The sequence below is a fragment of the Jaculus jaculus genome, chromosome 3, assembly GCF_020740685.1.
Source record: "Jaculus jaculus isolate mJacJac1 chromosome 3, mJacJac1.mat.Y.cur, whole genome shotgun sequence".
NCBI classification, from domain to species: Eukaryota; Metazoa; Chordata; class Mammalia; order Rodentia; family Dipodidae; genus Jaculus; species Jaculus jaculus.
Genome location: NC_059104.1, coordinates 60,111,654 through 60,119,207, shown reverse-complemented (window position 1 = coordinate 60,119,207; position 7,554 = coordinate 60,111,654). Strand labels below are relative to the sequence as shown.

Below are 7,554 nucleotides of genomic sequence, written 5' to 3'. Positions count from 1 at the left end.
GTGGGTATCATGGAACACGCCTTTAATCCTAGCACTGGAGAGGCAGAGGTATGGGGATTGCCATTAGTTCGAGGCCAGCCTGAGACTAATTCCAGGTCAGCCTGGATTAAAGAGACTCTACCTTGAAAAACCAAAAATAAAAATAAATGAAATGAAGAAAAATGGTTATATCTCAGTGTTTTAAAAATAAAACCTTATGGCTGGGGGGAGATGGTTAAGTCACTTGCCTGTAAAGCCAAAGGACCCAGGTTCAGTTCCCCAGTGCCCATGGAAAGCCAGGTGCAATGGGTAGTGCATGTGTCTGGACTTTGTTTGCAGTGGCTAGAGGCCCTGGCATGTCCATTCTCTCTCTCTCTCCCTCCCTCCCTCTCTCTCTCTCTCTCTCTGAAATAAAAAAAATATATTGGGTGTGATGGTGCATGTCTTTAATCTCAGGAGGCAGAGGTAGGAGGATCTGACCATAGTTCAAGGCCAGCCTGAGATTACATAGTGAATTCCAAGTCAGCCTGGGTTAGAGTGAGACCCTACCTCAAAAAGAAAGAAAGAAAGAGAGAGAGAGAGAGAGAGAGAGAGAGAGAGAGAGAGAGAGAAAGGGAAGTAAGTTTCTGTGTGGCTTTTTCATGCTCTTGATTTTGGTTAGCCCTCCCTCCTTGCTTCCATCCCCTACTCTAGGAGGCTGTACTTCTTAGCAGATAGCCCCAAGGACATACCCCCATTTACATACTTCTTTCAACTATGACTCACCTTTTACCTTATGCCATCTTCCAATAATCCATCAAGGAATGAACCTGTTGATTACATCAGAACCCTCCTGAAGTAATTGTTTTTGGAAAGTTTATATGGCACTGGCAAGCACTCTTATCAACTGACCTATACACCCAATCTTATAAGGGTTTGTTTTTTTGTGGGTTTTTTTTTATGAGAGAGAGAAAATTGGTGTACCAGGGCCTCCAGCCACTGTTATAGAACTCCAGATGTGTGTGCCATCTTGTGTACATGTGTGGCCTTGTAACCTTGTGTGTCTGGTTTATGGGGGTCTGGAGAGTTCTTCACAGGCAAGTGCTTTAACCACTAAGCCATCTCTGTAGCCCTGTTTTGTGTGTGTGTGTGTGTGTGTGTGTGTGTGTGTGTGTGTGTGTGTGTGTTTAAAATTCTCTTTCGCTCTTACTGCCATTCTCTCTCTCTCAAATAAAAGACCTGAGATCCTCAGTGATCACATAGAAGAAACTGCCTCATCAGATGTGCAAAAATAAATAAGTAAAAACTACTTATTTGAGAGAGAGAGAATGGGCATGTTGGAGCCTTCAGCCACCACAAACAAACTCCACACACATGCACCACCTTGTGCATTTGGCTTACATGGGCTCTGGGCAATCAAACCTGGATCCTTAGGCTTCACAGGCAAGTGCCTTAACTGCTAAGCCCTATCTCCAGCCCTGTTTTGTTTTTGTTAAAGTTCTCACTCTCATGCTCTTTCTCTCTCTCTCTCAAATAAAAGACATTAGATCCTCAGTGATCACATAGAAGAAGCTGCTGCCTCAGATGTATAAAACAAATACATTAAAAATTTTAAATATTATTTATTTATTAGAGAGAGAGAGGGGCATGCCAGGGCCTCCAGCCACTGCAAACAAACATCAGATGCTGCAAATGAACTCCAGATGCATGCATCACCTTATGCATCTGGTTTATGTGGGTCCTGGGGATTGAACCTGGGTCCTTTGGCTTTGCAGGCAAGTGCCTTAACAACTAAGCCATTGCTCCAGCCCCAGATATTTTTATTTATTTGCAGAGATAGAGACACACAGAGGGAATGGGCATACCAGGACCTCCAGCCACTGCAAACTAACTCCAGATGCATGTGCCACTTTGTGCATCTTTCTTTACATGGGTACTAGGGAATCAAACCTTGGTTGTTAGGCTTTGCAGGCAAGTCCTTTAACCACTGAACCATCTCTCCAGCTCCCCTTTTTTGTCTTTTTATCAACTCTGTCATTTCTTTACTCTGATAGCATCTTTTAAAAATGTTTTTTATTGGGATGGAGAGATGGCTTAGCAGTTAAGCACTTGCCTGTGAAGCCTAGGGACCCCGGTTCGAGACTTGATTCCCCAAGACCCACATTAGCCAGATGCACAAAGGGGTGCATGTGTCTGGAGTTTGTTTGCAGTGGCTGGAAGCCCTGGTGCGCCCATTCTCTCTCACTCTCTTCCCTCCTCTCTGTTGCTCTCAAATAAATAAATAAAAGTAAACAAAAAATATTTTTATTTACAAAAGATAGAAGAGAAAGTATTGGCAGGCCAGGGCTTCTTGCCACTGTAATAACTTTCCAGATGCATGTGCCCACCACTTTGTGCATCTGGCTTTATGTGGGTGCTAGGAAATTTAACCTGTGCCAGCAGTCTTTGCAAGCAAGCACCTTTGAGACCTCAGTTCAATCATTTATTTTTATTTATTTGAGAGCAACAGACAGAGAAAGAGGCAGAGAGAGAGAGGAAGAGAGAGGGAGAGAGAGGAAATGAGCACACCAGGGCCTCCAGCCACCGTAAACGAATTCTAGACACGTGCGCCCCCTTGTTCATCTGGCTAAAGTGGGTTCTGGGGAATTGAGCCTTGAACCAGGATTCTTAGTCTTCACAGGCAAGTGCTTAACCACTAAGCTATCTCTCTAGCTCCCCTTTCTTAATTTTTTGGTTTATTTTTGTTTATTTATTTGAGAGCAACAGAGAAAGAAAGAGGCAGATAGAAAGAGAGAGTGAACAATCATTTTGTTTTATAGTAGTTTGAAATTCCTGTCATGCTTTAGTAAAACAGAATATTTCCAAGTAACTAAAGGGAGAAAAATGTTGATAATTTAACTTATGATGACTAATGCTTCCAGACTATTTTGATTAACTTGTTGTTTAGAATGAGTTGATAGTGTTCTCTGAGAGCCCAGGGTAAACAACTGTGGTAATGTTTCAGTGGCTTGAACGTCTTGTCAGATGGAGGATGACTTGGAGAGCAGAGCTTCATGGGTCATGTTGGCCCGTTGGGTTGGCCAGTGTACAGCTCAGTAGCAGCAGGGTGCCTGGTACTGGAAGGCTTGTGGTGCAGGAAAGTCTTCTTACAAAGGGAAAGTTGTGAATGTCATTTGGAATCAGCAGAATTATGAATTATCATTCAATGGTAATTTTTTTAATGAGGATTTATCGTTTATAAAGTTATGTGTGTGAAATCATTTGGCCTTGTTGGACTTTTTAACATGGATTTTTGAAAGTTCTGTCAGCCACATTAGTTGACCCTTTTCCATTGAACTTTGGATATTCTATGGATTTTATCTGTTTAGAGAACCTATAAGGCTGCATCTTTCATTACAGTTTGCTAGCTTTTCCAGATTACATAGCAATATATTCCTTCATATAAGGGTTAATGAGTAGCCAAATTAAATGTACCAGTCAATGGCTATGTTAAGAGCCACAGTTTGCTGTCTCTCATCCTCTCCCATTTTTTCCTTTCGTAATTGTATTTCTTTGAACCATTAAGGTTGAGATTTTATATTTTACAACATCATACAGGCTTCAAGTTAATTTTCTTGTGAATTCTCATTCTATTTTGTGCTGTTACTTTGTGTTTAAAATATGGCAATTAACATGAGCCTAGTAACAGTTTAATCTGAGTAGATTTTGCTCTTGGGCTGTTTCTCACTCTGGCCCTATTCTTCCCCACCGGTTTACCTGCACATTTGCATGTTTGACCTAGCAGAATAATTGGGTCCACAGCAACATGGGCGTGCCTCCCTTAGAAACACTTGGTTTCATGCGTGACTCATAAGCTGAGGCACAGACACCACTTCCCCAATCTACAGGAGCCATTTTAGTAGCACACATTTGCCGGGTTGCTTTTTATTTTCAAGCGCAGAGGAGATCTAAAGACAAAGTTTAGAGGTAACTTGTCATTTTCTGTTTGCTTCTGGCTATTTCTTGGGTTGATAAACGGAGGTGGTTCTTACCTGTCTCAGAACATGGCTGAATGTGTTCTTTGGCTCTGATAAAATGTGTGTAGTGAGTCACATGCCTGATTGCACTAACTACCAGGAGGAAACAAAGCATTTGAACGCTGAAAAGTTGTTGGTAAAGCATTATATGTATTTTACATGATTGGCTTGTCCTGACTTCAGAATAAGGGAGATTTTATTTTCATTATCATAAAGCCAGCTAGGTCGTTTTAATTTTTAAAAATCTAATTGTATTGTGAGGTCAGCTGGGAAGTTACAATTAAGTAAACTACTGTCCATGTGCTTTATATTTAAAAAAAAATTAAGGGACAATGGCTTTGGTATTTTAGTTAAGCTCAAAGTGACAACTGAGTCATGGGAGTTGCTCGTTCACCATTCTATCCTTGTTTCTTGTTTGTTAAATTAACAAATTATTCCAAATGCTTCATTTTGAAAAGTAAATAAGTCTTAAGTTAAATGAACAGCCATTTAGATAACATATCAAGGCAGGGCATTAAGAGGAAGAGAGACTAGAATGATTCATTTACTATCAGAAAAAATGAAACTTTATAGTTCACATTGGAAACTTGTTTTGAATAACAGCCTTAGAAGCAAAGCTGTCTTTAAAGAGTTATGCACTATTTCAGCTTTGTATGAGAGAGAAAAGTGAAGTACTAGCCTTACTCTTTCATTACTGTTTTTCAGTTTTGATGACTTTTAGCATTAAAAAATTAAAAACCTTTTATAAATGGGGGATTGCTCACTCAGTCTTTTCCTGAGATATATCATCAGTGAAATTGTTACGGCTGGCTTGCACGCACACATTCTGGTGTGCCTTCAAGTTCTCAGAACTCTGAGAAACTGAGTGCAGTACTATTTTACTTTTGAAATATATTCATGAAACTAGATGTGGATAAAAAATTTGAATATTCAATGATTATGAATAGGTTTTGGAGATAACATTTGTTTATTATTGGCCAAAAGGATATTTAACTATTTCATTAAGAATTTGAGTGCTTGAAGTTCTATTAGATTTGAAAGGGTGAAGAGAAGGGCAGTGGAGTTAGTTTCTCATTATTCTGAAAGGTCATGATAGCAATACATCTCAACTTCTGTGGTCTGACAAGACGCAGCAGACATCTTGCCAATTGAGCTGAGCCATTTGTGATCATCTTTATTTGCATATTGTTGGTTTAGTCAGCCTTTGAGTAAGCAAAGGCTTTGTTTACACATCTACACTGAAAAATGTAATGAAACCTCACTTTATTTTTTAAAGCTTTTCAAGTTAACCCCTCCCAAAAAAACCCCTCAAGAGGCATACAGATAAGCAAACTAATTAAGACCTCTTTCTTAAAGAGAATTTGATTTAAAATTAAGAAGTTAGGTACACTTTAAAAAATAAACATTGGTCATGCATAGGTTTCTTTTTGTTTGAGACAAGTTCTCACTATGTCACTAGCCTTGAACTCCTTCCTGCCTCAGCTTTTTTGTTTTTGTTTTATAGAGGTAAGGTTTCACTCTAGTCCAGGCTAACCTGAAATTCACTTTGTAGTCTCAGGCTGGCCTCGAACTCGCGGCGATCCTCTTGCCTTTAATCCCAGCACTTGGGAGGCAGAGTTGTCTCAGTTTTTTACTCTGTGATTTCACACATGTGCCATCCAGATCTGGCTATCACCTTACGTGACTAAAAGGTAGTGCTTAGAAACAATGGGGGGGAGGGGCTCTGTATGGAGGAGAGAAGGCTGATTTATTACATAGCTGTCCCTACTGTCCTATTTTAAGAGTGAATTTATGTTTAAATTGAGTAATCAGAATTAAGAACTTTAGTGCCGAATGAATTCACATATTGTCCAGCTCCTTCTTTACAGCCCAGTGTGGGCCTGATAGTGCTGGAGGTCACAGCAGGGCTCTAGGCTGGAGCTGCTGGTACTGGTCCTTACCCAGTAGTGCTCCCTTCAACCTGGCTTGTGTATCATTCTGCATTCACATTTCTTTGTGCTGGTGCCTTTCAGTTAGGCATCTGTCATCTTTCCTTGTTATGTAGCTTTTTCCTCACCCATAACACCATCATATAATGACGTATAACTTTTCATTGTAATAAGCCTATTCTTCATTTCTCTAACATCTTACTAAAGTTTTTTTTTTTTTGTTTTTATTGTAATTGGTGCTTCATGGAATCTTTCATATCTTTTATCCTTGGACTCTAGGAAAAACATAACTGGTTTAGGGAAACATTTACAGTCTTTTGAAAATCCTTTTCCCTTGAGAAATACTCTACAAGTATTATAATTGAGACTGGGGGGATTTTTAAAAAATATTTTTTTTCTAGCCCTTATTTTATATTTTTATTTTTGTTTTGTTCTTTTTTTTTAATTTTTATTAACATTTTCCATGATTATAAAATATATCCCATGGTAATTCCCTCCCTCCCCACCCCCACACTTTCCCATTTGAAATTCCATTCTCCATCATATTACCTCCCCATTACAATCATTGAAAAATATTTTATTTTTCATTTATTTGTGAGAAAGAATGGGTGAGGATCTTCAGACATATGTGCCACCTTGTGCATCTGCCTTACATGGTTCTTGGGAAATTGAACGTGGGTTTTTGTCTTTGCAGGCAAGCTCCTTAACTGCTAAACCATCTTTCCAGCCCTGGAATGATTTTTTTAAAATCACCTCAAACTTCAGGATTTGAGTTTTAGACTTTTTCTTCTTTCTTCCTGAGGTAGGGTCTCGCTTTAGCTCAGGCTGACCTGGAATCCACTATGTAATCTCAGGGTTGCCTGGAACTCACAGCGGACCTCTTACCTGGCTGATTCCTTCTCTTTCTAATGGTATCATCCTCACTGCTAGAGACCTCTTCCCATCATCTTTTTTTCTTTTTCCTCATAAGCATTCAGAACTCTTCTTTCCTTTTCCTTTATTTCCTGTAGTAATAGAGGAACAGCTTTTTTTCTTCCCATATCTTGTAGCCCCTGGTTGATTATTGTAAACTATGTGTGCCTGATCTTCTTTAGTTTTATGAAAACTGGGTTAACACATTCTCTGTTAAAGTTATCAGAATGACATATGCACATTTAAGCCTAACAGAATGGTCTAGAATTGAAAGACATCTTGTCTTTACTGCCCTGCTGCTCACAGGCAGACTCTTTTTAGAAAGCCCCCCCCCCACTCTGCGTGAGAAGGAAAATACTTAGTAGCAGAGGCCAGTAAGTTAAAAAGGAGATATAAAGGGAAGAGAAAGGAAGGGAGGAGGGTACTTAATAGGTTGGTATTGTATATGTAAGTACAATGATTGAGATGGGGAGGTAATATGATGAAGAATGGAATTTCAAAGGGGAAAGTGTGGGGGGGTATTACCATGGGATATTTTTTATAATTATGGAAAATGTTAATAAAAATTGTGAAAAAAAAGAAAGCCCCCCCTCCCTTAATACAGGTACTTATATTTCCAGGCTGGCCTCAAACTAACTCACTGTGTAATTGAGGATGACCTTGAACCCTGATCCTCCTGCTTCCTCCTCTCAAGTCCTGGGATTATAGAATTGCCCTTCCATACTCAGTTAAAAGTATTT

At 39.4% G+C, this 7,554-nt stretch overlaps 1 protein-coding gene across 1 annotated transcript in view; it reads left to right on the top strand.

Annotated features, from left to right (window-relative positions):
- The first annotated feature begins 3,839 nt into the window (after nucleotides 1-3,839).
- Nucleotides 3,840-7,554, top strand: part of Elf1 (E74 like ETS transcription factor 1) — a 92,737-nt gene continuing 89,022 nt past the window's right edge. Inside the window, exon 1 of the mRNA XM_004650999.3 lies at nucleotides 3,840-3,924. The gene's annotated coding sequence lies outside the window, so the exon portion shown is untranslated. The remainder of the gene's footprint in view (nucleotides 3,925-7,554) is intronic.